Genomic DNA, 19,793 nt, shown 5'->3' on the forward strand with positions numbered 1-19,793 from the left:
TTAAAGTTGGCGGCGCGGCGTTAAAACACAGTGGCAAATTAAATATGACAGCCGGAACGCTCTATCTTCGTTTAGTGGCCGCCATACTGTTCACTCGCTACACACCATTCTATAGGCTGGGAAAGCAGCGTTGGGGGGCGGGGAAAGCCGGCCGCTTCTTGCCACGACAGTCACTACGAAGGATATGGTTGAATCTCACTGTTCTCATGTACATCTGGGATTTAATCTATACTTATGCCTTAAGGTTGCAGTCAAACTTTTCTTCTTGACTAAATGATTCTCTTTTTCTGTTAAATCCTCATGGGGTAAATTTTCAAAAGGATGAAAGGCTAATAAATGTCAATTCTCTCTCTCTCTCTCTCTCTCTCTCTCTCTCTCTCTCTCTCTCTCTCTCTCTCTCTCTCTCTCTCTCTCTCTCTCTCTCTCTCTCTCTCTCTCTCTCTCTCTCTCTCTCTCTCTCTCCCAAATGTGATCCATCCGAACTGATTATAGATTTAATTAATATTTCTGTTACATATTCATATTGACGTCTCTGGCAATGTTTTTTTTATGCGGTGTGAGTTTAGTTTGATAAATATCAGTATCCTAATGGCTTTATTTGTTGCGTAATTGTATTGTAGAAAATGTGCCAGTTTTATTCCTGATAGTAAATTCTAAATCTTTGACGTACTACTCTCTTGTTCGTCACCCTACTCAATTTTTCGTACTCTGGTTTATTACTGAGAGAGAGAGAGAGAGAGAGAGAGAGAGAGAGAGAGAGAGAGAGAGAGAGAGAGAGAGAGAGAGAGAGAATGTGAAAGAGGAAAGGGATCTGACAGACTCAACGATAAGTATAAAAGTTTTAGGAATGAGTGTTCGATGTAACAAAAGTTTTGGAGAGCCGCCTCGCGTGTCTTTGATGTTGTTGCGCCCGCCGCCTCAGCACCACACACCACAGAAGAGTGGCAATGTATCTGGAAAATTCTTCAATACGTATCCAAATTCATGCTATGTTTAAATCCAAGTACTGCATATAATGTGAACCGATTTTCATGTATATTTTTCAACAGAATATTTAACATGACAAAGGTAAAAAATATGCAAAGCCAGTTCAGTGGAATGTACAGTTATATTTGACATCACTACATATCAACTCCCACTTACCACTCTTGCATGTGTTGTACTGGTGGTCTCACTGCCCTACAGAGAGGCAATGATACACTGTTGTGGTGCCCATTGCCTACCACCGATCTTCAAGAATTTGTCTCTTTCTTAGTGATTGAGGAAAGAAACGCTTTGAGACTGACTGCATGAAAACAAGCTCAGTATACAAAGCTCAATATATAAAGCTTTTTACTAACTTTTTATTTATTTTATTATCATCAGTAATGAAGAGAAGACATCAAGTAGAGATCCTCACTTCTACGGCCTACACCACTAAGATTATTATTGCTGGGATAATGAGTTCAACCAAGAGAGGAAAGTTCATAAAAGCTGTTTTTATCTTGGCACTTGAAGGAAAATAATTCATGTACGTGAAGTCAATAATGTCCTTACCAAGATGTTTACTTTAATTATGATTGGGAATAGATTTAGTATTTTCCTTTCTTGTGTCTGGATACATATTGTTATTTTGGCTATTTATTTTTATCTCGATTGGCAGATATTCCAGATGTCATGTTTGCGGTTACACTAAATATCTTATGCGGTTTATCTAGCATGTGTTTGCGATGTGTGTATAATATAAGTACAATATTATCATTGCATCAACTTTTCTTTATAATTTCACTTTGTTATGTATTTGATGCTTGAAGTAAGTGCAGAGACATTAATTAGCATTCAAATACATCTTAGAGCATTTATTTCCATTTTTCCACACATGTAGTTCAGTTATAGTTCATAATCGAAGTAAGAAATGTTAAATTTAAACATTTTAAAAACATACTTATGGAGACATTACGTGTACCCACCCATTTGTAACTTATCCTTGACTTGTTTTTTCTGAGCACGGCACGTATTGTCTTCTGTAGTTATTTGTGTTTTCTCTGTTGTGTGTTGCGTAGAGACTTCATTCATCAGGTGAGCAGTGTGCAATAATTCCAAGCAGAACCAAAGATCACTTGTCTTGTCGTTTAGTCTCGCGCTCTCCCATGTCACCCGCACCGTTCCCTTACTTTGATGGTTCCTGCGCTGCTGAATAATTCTCACTTCATATCCCTCTTGGCGCTTTTGTTGCACGATATCTTCAATTCGCATTCGTTATTCTCTCCCTCTCATCAATCCGTTCATCTCCTTTCGACAATTTTTTTTTTTCACTGCTTTTGATGGTAAAATATCCACCAGCTTCCTTTCCTTTCATCTCCCTTTTCATGCAACATTTTACAACTTGACAATTTTTTTTTTCTGAGATTATTATTTTTCTGCTCGTTTTTTCAATCTATTCCATTTTATGCGAAGTGAAATTGCTTAATAATCACTTACGCCATTCTTACACACTCTGAATGTGTAAGGGGTGCAAGGCTTTCAAAAAATGTATACAGTATCTACACAAATATGGAATGCAAGGTATATGCTCAGTCTTCGCATTGTTTCTTTGCTTGGCTTACAAATATATTAGAATATTTGCATGCCTCTCAGTTTTTTTAGTTGAAGTAAGAGAATCCTGATAGAAAAAAAAAGACGATGGGATAAGGATGTCAAAATATCTGCACGCCTCTCTCAAGTTGTTGTATCAAGTGTCAAGGTAGAAAAATGGAAACATTAATTTTAAAGAAATACTGGGACGTGGTAGGTATTGAAAGCCGCCAAAGCAGACAGTGTGTTGCGTACCATATAGATCACTGTGGGCGCTGCTCTCGGCTGGTTGTGGTGCTCGCTCATCTCTCATTCAAGGCAATCCCCAACAGCGCCCTGGGGACAGATAAAAGAATCCCCCGCCTCTCCCGTGGAAGATCAGGAAAGAAATACAAGTGAGAGCAATTCCCCAGCGCGGCGTCACCCACCAGGAAGAATTTGAAACAAAGAACGTTAATTATATTTTGAATAAACTTTAACACGCATTGTGAATTAATAAAAGTACAAGCCAAATATTCATCTGTTCCATTACCGATACTTAAATCATAATTATGGTGTAGGTATAATTTATTTACCAGCAAAACTCAAGCGTTGCCAGGTTTGCGTTATGACATTAAAGCAACTCGTTGTAACTTAACCAAACACACCAAGTGATTGTGAGATGCACTTGGGTTCTTCATTACACTTTTCATCTTACGAAATGCAAACAGTCAAATTATCAGCATCTTCCTACATATTTCTCTAAATTTCTTTATGTCCTATGAAACATTATACTAAGTTATTGTGATGCTCGCTTGGATGTGAGAGACAACAGAGGGATATGAAGGCAGCACATCGCCGCCCTGTTGTCGCGGTGAGGCTGAGGTGGCCCGATGTGTCTCCCTCCCCTCGCTCAAAGCCTTGTTCGTGTGCGGATCAGCAAACACGTCATGCACGGAGCCGCTCAAACACAGTTGAGCCCTAACAGTATGCAGCAATAACAGCCTCCATCTCCCAAACTGTCCACGGAGGTGATGATATGTAAATCATTACTATGACATGCGACACAGTGGTGAGCCACACCACACCGTAGGTAGGTACGTCACAGTGCTGCCAGGCCCGTCACACTGGTGAGCCCTGCCACAGCGAACTAAGCCTCGCCACATTGTGGTGAGTCCCGCCACATTGTGGTGAGCTTTGTTACGCCATACTAAGCCGCGCCGCACTATAGTTGATTCCGTCACACCGTGGTGAACCTCACACACCGTGCCCATCCCTGCACTGCCCTTCCACCTTTAAAATGTAGTACTAGGCTTGCTGGTCTCGCGTTACTCCATATTCATTCACTCATCACGTTCTTTCTAGACCCGAAACTGTTCCTGCCCTCCTTGCCCAATTTGGTGGCCCGGACATCTTACACTCCGTCACACACAAACTATTCCCGTCGCTTCCAGTGTAGCGCACTTTTAGTAAGTCTCACAAAGTGTTGCCATTCCGCCACAATGACAACTAGCCATAATACATGCCCACAACCGCATCTCCAATTCCACGCCTATGCAGGGACTCGACCTTACACTGCCATCTCATTCTTAATCACCATAAAACCTATCTTGACTTGATTAGACCAGCTCACCTGCCTGGCCATGCCTCCAATGCTCCAGGCAAGTACTGCACCTGCGAATGTACCACGAGCCTCTGCCTTGCACCTACCTCACTTCACGAATGCTAGTGTTGTGCTCCGCTGTGTAGTATTGCTGTGTGTATGTATGTTTCTGTTTGTCTGTCTGCCTGTTGTTATTAGTCACGTACACGACTAAAAAGGTAATGAAACAAACCACATCACATTCATCACACACGGACTAGAGTGACAAGTCATCACACCACATCCGTATAACCCACACTGTTAACGTTACTTATTTCCACCGGGCTTGTGTTTGGCCCCCGCCTGGCCACGCAGTGCAGGATACGAGGCCAGGTCCGTCAGTGCACAACGGATCAAAAATAAACGGAATTGCACATGATATAGATTTATATAGATTGCCCATTGTCAGCACAGCGCCACGAGAACCACCCTCTGTTAACATTTACTCATACCAATAAGTTTTCAAATGAGGGTATTCACGTGGATGAGTTGTTTGTGTAACTGTGTGTGTGTGTGTGTGTGTGTGTGTGTGTGTGTGTGTGTGTGTGTGTGTGTGTGTGTGTGTGTGTGTGTGTAAGACTTTCAGCATTCAGCATCCATGTGTTCACGTTTGTATATCTGCATGTTTTTCAAATGTTACTTTTATTCTTGTGTGGGGGAAAAATACTGTATTGTTCGTTTGCTGCTGTGTATGATTTTGTACACGTGCTTTGTCATTAAACTAGGTTGTGTGTGTGTTTTTGTGTGCGTGTGTGTGTGTGTGTGTGTGTGTGTGTGTGTGTGTGTGTGTGTGTGTGTGTGTGTGTGTGTGTGTGTGTGTGTGTGTGTGTGTGTGTGTGTGTGTGTGTGTGTGTGTGTGTGTGTGTGTGTGTGTGTGTGTGTGTGTGTGTGTGTGTGTGTGTGTGTGTGATAAAAGACGAAAGGAAAAGAAACACAGGAACATACTCTCCGTAGATTTCCTGCAACTAACAATTTCAGATTTTACTTTTCAAAATATACTTAAAAAAAAAAACTAGATGAACTAGTGTCGCACAATTATTCATTACATCAGCATCATTCAGACCTCAGTGATGTAATGATTGCACACCTGCTCCTGATTACGCCTCGCACCTTCCCACCGACATAGCCACCACCAGGTAGACGCTGTGGAGTGTGTAGCATGAAGATTAGACTTTCCGTTTCTCTCCAAGATGATAAAATATATTGAGGAGCGAAGTAGGGCTGAAAATGAGAATTATGAAAGTTATGAAGAAATGTTGGTGATTTTTTTCTTATGAGCAATTCTCCTTTGCGACACGTAATTTCATGTAAGAAGATTCCCAAAGTAATCAATATGTGTACTAAGTAAAGTTAAGTAAGAAAGGTGATTGATGTTAATAGCCAAATGAACATCTTTTTCCTATTATTCTTCGGGTTATTTTCTATCGACACTGGCATTTTCCGTGTCTTTTTTTTCCGGCTGTCTTTTATATTGACCTTAGCCAGAATCCCTCTTACATAAAAAGTCTAGAAAGGTGTGAAGACAAGTTAGGTTGTTGACGAAAGATGAAGAAGTGTATGCCAGTGAGGTGTTACGATTCCTGCAAACTCTCGTTTCAAGGAGTCTGAGCAAAGCAATTACAGGTGAGAGCCGTGTTTCATACCGAATATTGAAATACTGTGTTGTTTGCAAACTATCGACACTGCAAGACTAAGCACACCGATGCATAAGCTTCTTACTTGCCGACATTCAATACAGATACGGTTATTCTAGAACAAACCGATGGACCGATGGAAAAAAAAATACATCTATAATCTAAATATATTTTACAAGAAAGGTGTATTTTCACGTTGTTTTAACACCACCTCTGTGATATTCGTGTTCGATATGAATTATGAGAAATAAACGTATTGCACATTTGGTGATCTCAAGACATTTGCATTCATCTGTAATTAAATGTAAATTTAATATAGTTTATGATCGTCACTTGAAGACTTTGCAACCCCTTCGCTTCAAGCGCGCCAAACATTTCAGAAAGATATGTTGCAATACTGATGTCATTAACATTCCTTGACCTTTATAACTGAATTTACTGTAGATTATTAAATATTACCCGTCTGTCTCTACGTGTTTCTATAATTCATTGTCGTTATCGCTTGGGTTTCCCTGCGACGGTTTGGAGACAAAATATGAGAGGCGAGACTGAGGTGGTCTGGGCATGTCAAAAGGAGAGACGAAAAGTAAATCTTACCTGCAGAAAAACGAGAGGAAAAGCTGAGAGAACTTTTATGGATCCACTGAAAAAAAATATATATATATTCTGAGGAAGACGCAGAAGAGCGAATGTGTTCAAAAGCGTTGATTTGACATGACGACTTTTGATAACACAGCCCAGTGAAGTAACTGTTTCACTCGCATACATTTTCAGCACAGGTAATGGTCATCCAATGAACTAATGACAATGGAAAGGTGGAAATTAATATATATCTAGATAGATTGATAGACAGGCAGATACTATGTGGGTAGGTGGGTGGACAGATGGATAGACAGACAGATAGTTTTGTTTGCTTCACTCAAGCCAGTGTGTACATTTGTTAGGGTCCGGATGACAGCACACCAGTCAGTCTTGATGGCTATATTGTCACTTAAGGCCGTCATGTCCTGTGTTCTTCTCTCACTGACCAATAGAGAGAGAGAGAGAGAGAGAGAGAGAGAGAGAGAGAGAGAGAGACAGTAGGGGAAGATTAATTCAGATTTTTCAGTAGCAAGTAATGACGTAAACCAGCGTGTTTGTGAACAATTATTGACGTTTACCTCTGAAAGTCAATGAACGAAAGGAGTGGAGTGGAGTGGAGTGCTGTGTGTGTGTGTGTGTGTGTGTGTGTGTGTGTGTGTGTGTGTGTGTGTGTGTGTGTGTGTGTGTGTGTGTGTGTGTGTGTGTGTGAGAGAGAGAGAGAGAGAGAGAGAGAGAGAGAGAGAGAGAGAGAGAGAGAGAGAGATGGTGGTGGGTGGAGCAGAGGGGAGGGAGGAAGGGAGGGTGCAGTTCATTTCACACTCGAAGGGTCATGGTAAATACCTGTGTTCCTAATTGGCCTTGATCCTTACCTGGCCAGGGGCTTGACGACCTTGTGGTGAGAAAACAAAAGCCAGACGTAAAAATAAAGCAAGAACCTTGGGGAATAGGGAATGAAAGTGAGGAAGACGACGAGGTGGAGGGAAGGGGAAAAGAAACAGGAGGAAGCGATCACTGCCAACAACAACAGTAACAGGATCACGCGACATTATTATTTTTAATTTGCTGTTTATCCTCCGATGCTGTTATTGGTAACTTGATTTCTCCCGCCAAACCTCACCCTCTGACTCACACTAGCATTCTTCATTGATAGAAACGATAATTGCAGTGTCTTTTACGAGTACAGTCATAGTACCTCTGTGTCCGTTATCGTTTTGCGTTAAGAGAAGGTGATTACTCGGAAGTCGACAGAACGTTTGTTGGTAGTCGTGGGGACTCGTACGTAATTAAAAATTTTCTGAGTCTGTATAATAAGTAAGTACCTGAAAGATTTACGTGCAGTGTTTTAAGACAACCCCTCAACGGAATACTTTGTTTAGTGAAATAGTACGAGTCAAATTAGAAGGTAGCGTCAGAAGGAGTTTTGGGAATATTTACCCTGAAAAATATGTTTCTTGTGTATAAAGTACATTTTGCTGCACCGGTTTGGTAGAATGTACTTTTACCAGTATTACACCACGCCGTACAGGGAAATGTTTATTTCTCATATAACCTGAATATTTCATTAATTATTAATGTTATTTCTCGTTTCCAGATAGCTGTCAGTAATACTTGTACGCTAAAGCACGATTTTCTCTTGATTTCCAAACATTTAAGACAATATATCGTTACAGACTTGTGTCACGTCACGAGAGAGTAGCTATCGATTTGTATTTCGTTTTATTTTCATAACTATACACAGAGAACTGTTCCTACTTTAAAAACAAAACTTTTTCCTAATTACCGGACATCAAAGAGTGAACATCAGTACAAAATTCTTCGTCAGTCATCAGAGTGGACCAACATTTTTTTTTTTTCTTATTTTTTTTACCTTTCGTCACTTTTAACTAAAAACCAACTACCTTCCTGAAGAAAAAAAGTACCAAGACATCAAAGAGTATGTAAATCAGCGAAAACTATTCCTCAATCATCAGGGAGACGTTACAAATGTTACCAACGTACCTTTCCTTTTGTCCTTTATATCCAAGACCCAACAAGTGCCTTGCCTTGACGCCTCCTTCCCCTTCCCCCCGACACACACACGGTAGAGCGAAGGCAACACTTGCATCACTGGAGTGGAGTTTAGGACACCAAGTCACCTGGAGACAAACTCGAGGGAAAGTTTCGTGTTAAGAAAGCTCTCCGTGTGACGCCCCTTCCAGATCTATGCTTCCTTCACTGCCGCCGCCTTGTTTTCTGTTTGTTCCTGCCGCCCTCGCTCCTTGCCTCCCTTCCCTTGCGCTGTAATGTTATTCCTTCCCTTACCATTTACTTCCACTTGTTTCCTTTATTCTTTTAACCTTTTTCACGTGGAGCTGACTTCATGTACTCTCTCTCTCTCTCTCTCTCTCTCTCTCTCTCTCTCTCTCTCTCTCTCTCTCTCTCTCTCTCTCTCTCTCTCTCTCTCTCTCTCTCTCTCTCTCTCTCTCTCTCTCTCTCTCTCTCTCTCTCTCTCTCTCTCTCTCTCTCTCTCTCTCTCTCTCTCTCTCTCTCTCTCTCTCTGCTTCCTTGAGGCGTGTTAACTTGCCATGGGTCTGACTTAATATCCCGAGCCTCACCTTTTTTACCTTCTTAATTACGATTCACGACAGTAATTAGTGAAATGCAGGGCTGACGTCACGGCTGTTTTGGTGCCTGCCCCTCCCCTCTCTCTCTCTCTCTCTCTCTCTCTCTCTCTCTCTCTCTCTCTCTCTCTCTCTCTCTCTCTCATCAGCCGGTTTGCCTTTTTTCTCCTCTTTCTTGTCTATCTTTTTTTTCTGCAGTTTTTATCCTTTGCTTTTCCGTTTTTTCGTTGTCCTCTTTTTGTTTCTCTCTGGTTTCTCCAATTTTTTTTTATTTCTTGTTTTTCTTTTCATTTTTTTCTATATTTTCTTTCTTACTTTTTTCTTCTTCTTTTCTTTTTCTTCTTCTTCTTCTTCTTCTTCTTCTTCTTCTTCTTCTTCTTCTTCTTCTTCTTCTTCTTCTTCTTCTTCTTCTTCTTCTTCTTCTTCTTCTTCTTCTTCTTCTTCTTCTTCTTCTTCTTCTTCTTCTTCTTCTTCTTCTTCTTCTTCTTCTTCTTCTTCTTCTTCTTCTTCTTCTTCTTCTTCTTCTTCTTCTTCTTCTTCTTCTTCTTCTTTTCCTCCTCTTCCTCCTCCTCCTCCTCCTCCTCCTCCTCCTCCTCCTCCTCCTCCTCCTCCTCCTCCTCCTTCTCACACACCACTTCTACCACCACCATCTTTCATATCAATTTCGTTATTATGGATCAGCAAAAAACAAACGCGCGCGTGCGCTTGTGTGTCTGTCTGCGTGTGTGTGTGTGTGTGTGTGTGTGTGTGTGTGTGTGTGTGTGTGTGTGTGTGTGTGTGCGCGCGCGCCTCTCCATCCTCTGCAGACATAATAAAAGATGAAAGCAAGTGAAGATTTTGTTCTTGTGTATTGACTGTTTGAGAGACCAACAACTGAAGAAGAGACAAGAGAGAGAGAGAGAGAAAAGGGTTAAGTTGAGGAAAACAAGAGGAGGAGGAGACAGAAGGAAGAGAAGACACAGAAGGATTAAAAGGAGGAGGAGAAGGATCAGCGAGTGGAGGAGGTAAAGAAAAAGAAGAGAAAGAAACTTAAACAAGAAAGAAACTAAAGAACAGGAATAGAATACAAAATAACCTAGAGAAATATGAAAACGCAGGGTACCTGCAACAACAAAGAGGAAAAGAATAGGAGAAAGGGAGGAAGGAAGGGAGAGAGAAAGGCAAGGCTAAGCAGGGGAAAGAAAACATTAACATATATGCACGGAAAGAAATGAATGCGGCAAAAAGGAGCGTGGAGGAAGATTGGAAGGAAACTCGAGGTGAAAGAATTGAATAAAAAGTAAAATTCTTTAATACAAAGGCAAAAAAAAGAGGAGGAGGAGGAGGAGGAGGAGGAGGAGGAGGAGGAGGAGGAGGAAGAAGAAGAAGAAGAAGAAGAAGAAGAAGAAGAAGAAGAAGAAGAAGAAGAAGAAGAAGAAGAAGAAGAAGAAGAAGAAGAAGAAGAAGAAGAAGAAGAAGAAGAAAAAGAAGAAGAAGAAGGAGGAGGAGGAGGAGGAGGAGGAGGAAGAGGAGGAGGAGGATTACAAAAGATTACGAAGAACATCCAAACAGCAACAGATCTTTAGTTCCTTACAAGCCTGTTTGGTAGCTTGTAACTACATTGTTGCGGGTTGGATAGACATGCCAGTACATCACGGAGGAGAGAAAGGGAGGGAAACTGGTAAGCAAGGGAGGAACAAGACCATGGCGAGACAGGCGTAGAGACGTGCAGGTGAGCGTTAGGGGGACAAGGCGGTGGGGAGTGGTGGGGAGGGTAGAGGGAGGGACATAACCACATTACGCGGGAGAAACACTGCACTCGTAAAGAACCAGATTATACACGAGTCCGACCAGGTCCCTGGCATTACCTGCTGCTAATTACCCGAGCAGGTCTCTTAGTGTCTTCATTTCCTCGCACGGATGAAGTTATGATTCTCTCTTTCCTCTCCCCCGTCTCTCTAGCCCTCCAGCCCTCCATGTCTTTCTATTCTCCTCCGTCTCCTCCTCCTCCACCACCTCCTCCTGCCACTGATCTTTTCCCTCCCTCCAGATCCTCACTCTCCTCGCTTCCTTCATTTGCTGTCTCTTCCTTACCCTAATTTTCCTTCTCTCCCTTTCCATCTACTGTCTCACTGCATCTCTTCCTGCAGCTGGTCCCCAATTCTATTCCTTCAGCTCTTTCCTTAACTTGTTCCTTCAGTTCCTCCCTCACCTTGTTCCTTCCACTTCCTGTTCCTCCCCACCTAACTCGCCGCATTCTGCCCTTCCTTTATCTACTCTCTCCTTGGTTCTCTCCGTTCGCCTTCTCCCTTACCTGACCCCTCCAATTTGTGCCCCACCCTTACCCTAATTCATCTGTCTCCTATTCCTCCCTCTAATGACTCAATGATTCTCTTCCTCTATCTCTTCTCTCACTCACTAGTCTTCAGCTTTTCTCTTCTTCACTCTCTCTGTCTTTTACCTTTATCTCTCTCAGCTTTTACAGCAACTCTTTAACTTTTCTCTTCCTCATCCTCTATCTGTTTTCCTCCCTCTCGCCTTCATCACAACTCTTCATCTTTCTCTTCTTCCCACAATGTTTGTTCCTTCCTTCATCTCCTCTCTCTACATCCCCACAGGTCCTCATTTTTCTCTTCCTCACCCGCTCTGTTTTGACCACTCCTCTCTTCATCCCTTTGCTCACACCTACCTTTTCTCACCTTTCCGCCTCCCTTCTGTTCCCCGACACCCTCGCCTAGTCGCCTTCCGCAGGTGTGCTCCAGTTGGGCGTTTCCAGAGAGTGATTGGATTACAGGTGTGAGGGCGTCAGGCAGCGTCGTTATTAAAAGGTCTCGCGGTGGCATCGGGGCTTACCTGCGGGCTGGCATGCTGCTAACTCGATTACATCCCACACAGTTTTTTGTTTGTGTGTGCGAGCGTGTGTGTGTTATTCACCACGGTCATCTGCTGGTCACCCAGCCACTGTGTGTGTGTGTGTGTGTGTGTGTGTGTGTGTGTGTGTGTGTGTGTGTGTGTGTGTGTGTGTGTGTGTGTGTGTGTGTGTGTGTGTGTGTGTGTGTGTGTGTGTGTGTGTGTGTGTGTGTGTGCGTGTGTGTGTTCTGGTATCGATTTCTTGTTTGTTTTGTATCGTTGTGAGATAGTTTTATTCTTGAATGTAGGTTAGTGGAGGTATCAAGACATTTATCCCTTTTTTTTTTGGTTAACTTTCTTGACTCTTCGAGGATTGGTATTTCATTGGGCCTTTTTATTCAATTGTTTTTGTTGCCCTTGGACAGTTTTCCCGTCTTATATATAAAAAAAGGAAAGAGGAACGTGCCTGGCTGAGAAATAAGTGTATTTTGGCGAGACTCTACATGTTTTATTAGTGAAGGACGAGGTAAGCTGTGTATTGAAATGGTGATCCTTCTTATGTTATTTCCTTAAGTTATTTTTCTTAGGTTAGAGTGATGAAATGTGCGTCACCCAGCAGAGTGTGAAATGTTTTGCCATTCTTTTTTAGCTTCTCTTTGTTGATGAAGGAAGATAAGCAAAAGATTGGTATTTAATCTTCTTATGTGACATTTCCTGCTGCTTTTTCTATATTTCTCCTTTCTTATATTTTTCTCGCCCCTTTTTTTACAACTATACTCTCGTTCTCCCTTTCTCCCTCTTCGTAGAATCCTTCCATTGATAAAGAATGCAGGCAAGGCATCGTGTGTGTGTGTGTGTGTGTGTGTGTGTGTGTGTGTGTGTGTAGGGGACTTGCTGTGTAATCTTTTGTCGTCCCTTGGTAACACGTGGAGCACTATAAAAGATTGCATGCATGAACACATAAAAGGAAATCAAAAGAACAGGAAGTTCGTTTCCCTTAGCTATAAAACTATTGAGGAGATTGTGGGGCAGGAGTGCATGGAATGTTGTAAGTGGTATTGAAAAAAAAAATTGTGTTAAATGTGCATTTTTAGTGAAGTCTCAGATAAAGGGAAGGGTTCCAGGAAGTATTTTTAAGTGGAACGAAAAAATAAAGTTGACGAATGAGAAGAAACTATTGCATTCCAACCACAGGCTTCCATCAGTCTAAGTATCACCAACAGTAGCAACACAAATGTTCAAGAGGAAAGTTTTCAGAAATTAAAATTGCTCTCTAGCTTGTACGTGTACACACACACACAGAGAGAGAGAGAGAGAGAGAGAGAGAGAGAGAGAGAGAGAGAGAGAGAGAGAGAGAGAGAGAGAGAGAGAGAGAAAGAGAGAGAGAGAGAATTAATTTATACCCTTCGCATTTATTTAATTGAGTGAGAAAATGCCATTAATAAAGAAATATCTTATTAGTGTTTTGTGACTTTTAGTTTAACATTATAGCATTCTCTCTCTCTCTCTCTCTCTCTCTCTCTCTCTCTCTCTCTCTCTCTCTCTCTCTCTGGGAAACACGGTGGCCTTGACTCGTGTCTCTGTTCCCTCCCCTGTTTCTTGTTCTCTCTCACTGCGCCAGGGAAAGAGGCTGTGAATAAACAAAAACATCGATGAATAAAGAAGAGAAATAGGAGGAGGAGAAGAAGGAGGAGAACGATACAAGAAAAAGAAAAAGGAAAAAGAAGAAATAAAAAAGAACAGCAGTATTCCAAGACACTTCTTATAATTGTGGATAATCCTTTTAATGAACCTTTTATTTCAGCTATTTTCTTGCACCTGTTTAGTCTCTCTCTCTCTCTCTCTCTCTCTCTCTCTCTCTCTCTCTCTCTCTCTCTCTCTCTCTCTCTCTCTCTCTCTCTCTCTCTCTCTCTCTCTCTCTCTCTCTCTCTCTCTCTCTCTCTCTCTCTCTCTCTCTCTCTCTCTCTCTCTCTCTCTCTCTCTCTCTCTCTCTCTCTCTCTCTCTCTCTCTCTCTCTCTCTCTCTCTCTCTCTCTCAGAAGCACTTTCTAATTTGTCACAGCCAAAAGGAGAAGACGAATAACAACAACAATTAAAACAACACTAGCAACAAAAATAACTACACCAACACTATCACCACCACCACCACCACCACCACCACCACCAACAACAACAACAAGCCAACCAAAGGAAAAGAACGCACACACTCACAAGAAAAAAGAAAAAAAGATAATAATGTCTACAAGAAAGAACATTTATGGAACTCTGTACGACACACAAGCAAAGTTTCCTGCACGCCGCACTTTTCACAAGATACGTAACGCGTCACACTTCCTGATGGGTGGCTAAAAATGAGCACAAGAGTAAGGAAGAGAAAACGGGGGAAAGAGAAAGACAAAAAACAGGAAAAAAACAAAAAGCGTAGCACTGAAAGAAGAGAAGTAGAAGTGGAAGGAGATGACAAGGTGAAGGAGCAGAAAGTAAAGAAGAGAAAGAAGAGGGAGGGAAGGGAACAAGTAGCGGAGGTTGGGAGGGGAAAGAGGAGGGAAAAAGTGAGGAGGAGAAGAAGAAGAAGACGGAGAATATAAAGAATTGTAGAAGGAGGAGAAGGGCGAAGACGACAAGGAGGAGGAGAAAAGTACGAGGAAAAAGAATGAGAGGAAAAGCGAAAACAACAGAGGAACAGGAGGAGGAGGAGGAGGACTAAGAAATAGGTGATACATAGAAGGGAGAGTAGAGAGAGAAAACGAGAAGAGAGAAAGAGAGGGAAGAGTCTATTGAGTTATATGATTCTAAGGGTCAGCATAGTCTCTCTCTCTCTCTCTCTCTCTCTCTCTCTCTCTCTCTCTCTCTCTCTCTCTCTCTCTCTCTCTCTCTCTCTCTCTCTCTCTCTCTCTCTCTCTCTCTCTCTCTCTCTCTCTGCAAAGCGGGATCACAGGAGATAGGCAGTTGTTGGTGGCGGTCTAGAGGGCTGGACGTGAATTAAATAGAGGCTGGTGGGGTGGCGGCAGGATGACAGTGCGGGGAAAGTGACATCGAGGGGCAGGGTGGCGAGAGGCAAACAAAAAAGTGAGAATGCGAGGTAAGAGCATCGGAATGAAGTTATGGAGACAGAGAAGAAGAGAGAGAGAGTAAGAGAGTGAAAGGAGAGAGTAAGAGAGAAAGAACATGCTACTTAAACCTCTCAAACGGTTCATATTTCTGTCTATTCATTTATTTCTATTTCAGTCTCTTAGTTTTTATTCCCTTTTCTCAGTCATATATCTTTCTTCCTGTCTCTCTCCATCCCCAACATTCTCTTCACCCAGAACACAAGTCTCCATCCATTCTTCATAGCTAGGTAGAGAGAGGCCTTTCTCGGGGACAAGCAAGCGTGTGGTGAAGGTATCGCCCTTGAATTCATAATCTGTCTCTAAAGTGAGCTGCCACCTTGGGTCGCGAGAGGCAGCCAGTAAGCAGCTCTAGTCGCTGTCACTTCGTCTTTTTTCAAATGGCGCCACGAATACCACTGTGATATGTGGTGGAGATAGATAGAGAGAGAGAGAGAGAGAGAGAGAGAGAGAGAGAGAGAGAGAGAGAGAGAGAGAGATGGGTGTGTGTGTGTGTGTGTGTGTGTGTGTGTGTGTGTGTGTGTGTGTGTGTGTGTGTGTGTGTGTGTGTGTGTGTGTGTGTGTGTGTGTGTGTGTGTGTGTGTGTGTGTGTGTGTGTGTGTGTGTGTGTGTGTCTGTCTGTGTGTGCATGTGTGTGTGTATAACCTTAATGTACAACTTTATGTGATAAAAATAGCACTTGTAACGATTAACATAGCTCTCTCTCTCTCTCTCTCTCTCTCTCTCTCTCTCTCTCTCTCTCTCTCTCTCTCTCTCTCCTCTCGTATTTTCTCTACACTCTCTCTAAACATGCATTCCACCATCGCCTCCCAGTGTTCCCCATGTTTCCATACTGCAATGCTTACTCCTTTTGTACTTCCTCGCCCATTTGTTCCCATTCGTGCATTTACACATAATGGTAATGAACAGTATATCTGGTTAATGAGTGAATTAGTTTTGTTTTTCTGGTGGTGTTAATATCCGATATCTGCACATACGGTTGGTTGCTAAATGGCTGTTTCCAAAGTGTTCCCCTTCAAGTGAGTGTTGACGTGGTGGTGTGAAGGGCGAAGTGGAGCTCCCAGTTTTTGCTTTAGGTCATGTGTGTCAGGAAGTGTCAGGTTTTTCTTGGTTACCTTTTTGTGTACGTTAATAGTGTTTCTTGGCTTACGGTAATTCTAAAAAATCGTCGTTATACAATGGTCGATAAAACTTTGACTAATTGTGTCGATTCATGTCAGTCGATTTTTATTTTCAGGTTATTTTATATCGATGAAAACCTTTCAGTATAACCATATTAATATTGAGTCAAACTTCATGTCTGTTTTGTATATTTCTCTCGAGAGCTAAACAAACTATTCAACACGCCTTGCCCACTGTCATGGATCTGTTCATACGTATGTCTGTGGGACGAGAGGAGCATCGTCCCTTTATCTTTGGTTAGCCTGCACTCACAAGCCTGTGGGCGGACAGGCGCGAAAAAGACACTGGCTCCAACGCATTGGGGACCAATGTCAGCGTTATTTTTTTCTCTATTCAGACTTATTATACTATGGATTTTCTCAAACTATGAAATTGCATTCTAATGATGTAAAACCTTCTCCTATAAAGCATTAACTGTGTTAGGTAAGGATGATTATTGTATTCCCTATGTCAGTGCTAATTTGAAATTAAATTCTCTTCGGTTTTGACTGGGAAGTGTGTTGACTGGTTTCTGGTGTTTCTTTTTAGCTAAATTGAACGACATTTACCGTGATAATGTTCACTTTCACCCGGTGGAGAAGTTCATCAATGTTTCTAATGAGGGCAACCTTCCTCGCATCCCAATAACAATAGTCAGTCAGATATCAAAGAATAATAGTTTCGTGATAATATATAGGAAATCACACACACAACTACACACAGAAACACACACACACACACCGCGTAGTGTAGTGGTTAGCACGCTCGACTCACAATCGAAAGGGCCGGGTTCGAATCCCGGTAAGCGGCGAGGCAGATGGGAAGTCTCTTAATGTGTGACCCCTGTTCACCTAGCAGTAAATAGGTACGGGATGTAACTCGAGGGGTTGTGGCCTCGCTTCCCCGATGTGTGGAGTGTGTGTTGTGGTCTCAGTCCTACCCGAAGATTGGTCTATGAGCTCTGAGCTGCTGGGTGAACAGCAGACGACCGAGGTTAATCACACACACACACACACACACACACACACACACACACACACACACACATGTGAATTGCATGCACGTGACCGTGATGAGGAAAGTGGTGTCGTAATTCTCCTCAGGAAAATTGATTCATCGTAATTTTGCTGCAGTTTGTCACCAGAGAGACCTCGTGCCCTAATTATCGTTGCATGTTGTACCGTCTGAATGTAAAAGAAACAGATTTCCAGCACTTGACTGAGGAGACAACATTTTTTTTTTTTTTTTTTTTTTTTTCGAGGTGCACGTCACAAGCTATGGAGTGAACGAATATTTCACATCACATCTTTGAAAAAAGACTTGGTAACAGTAGTTTGGTATTTCAAGAAAGTGGGAAATACTTAAAGTATCACGCAATGCACAAATACAATAGAATACAATATACACGATACACAGAAGATGAAGGGAGACTGATACGCTCGGCTGCACGTGGCACTAGTTCCCCTCTTGTACGTTTTGCAAGTTAGATAAAACACAGACCAAGATCCCGCCTCGACAACGCCGGAATCTTTCTTAAAACTAGAGTTGCGAGTCTGTCATCATTTTGTCATTTCCTAGATGTAATTGTAGTGATTGACGTTTAGTATTTCTACCATAACAGGAAGGGTTTTTTCACTATACACCTTTTTTTTTTTTTTTTGCATTTTTAGAGATAGAGGCTGATTAATTCATATTTCACTCAGTTTCCATAGCGTGAGGCACTCAAACGCATGCCTTCTCTATTGACTGTGTGTGTGTGTGTGTGTGTGTGTGTGTGTGTGTGTGTGTGTGTGTGTGTGTGTGTGTGTGTGCGTGCAGGCACACGTGCCGCTGTGCGAATAGGAAACGTGTACCTGCGTGAGAGCGTTCATGTCAGGAGCGCATGCACCACCAACTATACATTGTGACAAGAGAGGAAAGACTAGCATATTCTTCTGAGCATTGCCCGAACACCCGCTGCAAGGGACACAGAGGCCACATATCCCTCCCTTGCAACCCTCCCGCTCCGCTGCCCCGACACTCATCCAGCAGGGAGCTCGCTCGCCCAGCTCTGAATGACCAGGGACGGCTCGGTTATTGTAAGCTTCTCATTCAGGCTATCAGTGAATGGAGCCATCTGTTTACTTTTGTGCTCTCACTGCGTCTGTCTGGCTGATGGCCGCATGGCTATTTATAAGGCGCATGGCTACTTGTAAGGCGCATGGCTGAGTTTGTACGTCTATCTGTGACTCGATTGATATACCGATGATGGATAGGTTGAAAGATATTTAGATATTAATAAGATAGATACAGATAGACAGACAAATAAACAAGTTGATTAAAGAATAGATAGATATTTAGTTAGATTTATAAATCAATTGACAGACAAAAAAATAAATACCTTAATAGATAGACATAAATAAATAAATATATAAATAGATAGGTAGAAGAAAGATAGGTGAACTGACAGACAGATGGACAAATTTGTGGTTGGGTAGAGAGAAAAATTTCTTTTTTTTTATTTTCTTATTTTGGTCCGAAAACATGGTTTCGGTCGCATGCGTTCACAATTATTACTAATTATTAAATTTTCGTTACGGAAGACGTCACATAGAGTTGTCAGTTTTACCAATTATCAGCATCGATGGGCTTCAAGTTTCGAGAGACGCGATTTTTATCACTCACAGCCTGCGTTTCCCGTTCTTCTATTTCTGTTGCCTAAACGGAATCGTAGACACAGTTATGGTTAGTTTCCAGCACGTGTTACCTATTACTTTGCCTAACTTAATGTCTCCACCCCTGTAACTGATATACATAGTCGCTTCAGGTGATCTGTGTTACGTACATCATCGTGGAAATGTCTTTTTTTTGTTGTTGTTAAAATCAACACTCAAACTTTTCATTCTGTCACCTGTCACTCACTGTTCTCGCATGATACTAAAGTTTCAAATGTTTTACCTAAATGCATAGTATATTTAAAGATAACTCTATATTAATCTGTGTATAACCAATGTTTTGTTCCTTTTTGCTTATATTGACAAATCTTTTTTTCAAAAGTCGTTCAATACTGACGATTGATAACAGATTTCCAAACTCCTTATCTAGATATTAGGAAATATATAGATTAATATACATGTATAAACATATATAACTAAAAACTCTCTTTTTGTTTGAAAGTATGCATCTTTTATAGAGTCGCTCAAAATCTATTGCATTGTTCTTATGAGTATTGCAAGTGTTCTTTTTTTTTTTTACAAATGTCAGCCCTCTCTCCCCACCACTGTTATCCTCCTCTCTGGTCAAGCAACGCTCTTAACTTAGTAATTAGTGATTCCAACTGGAGTGTTACCCATTATCATTTACTTCCTCATTCATTAATCCATTTAGCCTCTGAACCTCTTACTGAATAATTTTGCCGCCTCACCTTGCAACATTATACATGTGCCACTCAACTCACAACTTTCTTTGTCTGTTCCCGTTTGCATGACTTGCAAATTTCCTTTGTATATTATATTTAAGATACGATGACAATACACCTAATTATCTACTTCTCACCAAGGATTTTACTTTCCAGCATTTAATGTTTTCGCTACTCTCTCTCTCTCTCTCTCTCTCTCTCTCTCTCTCTCTCTCTCTCTCTCTCTCTCTCTCTCTCTCTCTCTCTCTCTCTCTCTCTCTCTCTCTCTCTCTCTCTCTCTCTCTCTCTCTCTCTCTCTCTCTCTCTC

The 19,793-nt window shown here is 41.8% G+C and overlaps 1 protein-coding gene across 5 annotated transcripts in view; it reads right to left on the minus strand.

Moving 5' to 3' along the window:
- The window catches only part of LOC123504550 (delta-sarcoglycan-like), a 232,191-nt gene that overhangs the window by 141,718 nt on the left and 70,680 nt on the right, over positions 1 to 19,793 (minus strand). For 4 of the 5 annotated variants that reach the window (XM_045255157.1, XM_045255155.1, XM_045255156.1 and 1 more), the window contains one exon: positions 16,505 to 16,507. The exons of the other annotated variant lie outside the window; for it this stretch is intronic. The gene's annotated coding sequence lies outside the window, so the exon portion shown is untranslated. The remainder of the gene's footprint in view (positions 1 to 16,504; positions 16,508 to 19,793) is intronic. 5 annotated transcript variants of the gene reach the window in all.

This window comes from Portunus trituberculatus, chromosome 16 (genome assembly GCF_017591435.1).
Source record: "Portunus trituberculatus isolate SZX2019 chromosome 16, ASM1759143v1, whole genome shotgun sequence".
NCBI classification, from domain to species: Eukaryota; Metazoa; Arthropoda; class Malacostraca; order Decapoda; family Portunidae; genus Portunus; species Portunus trituberculatus.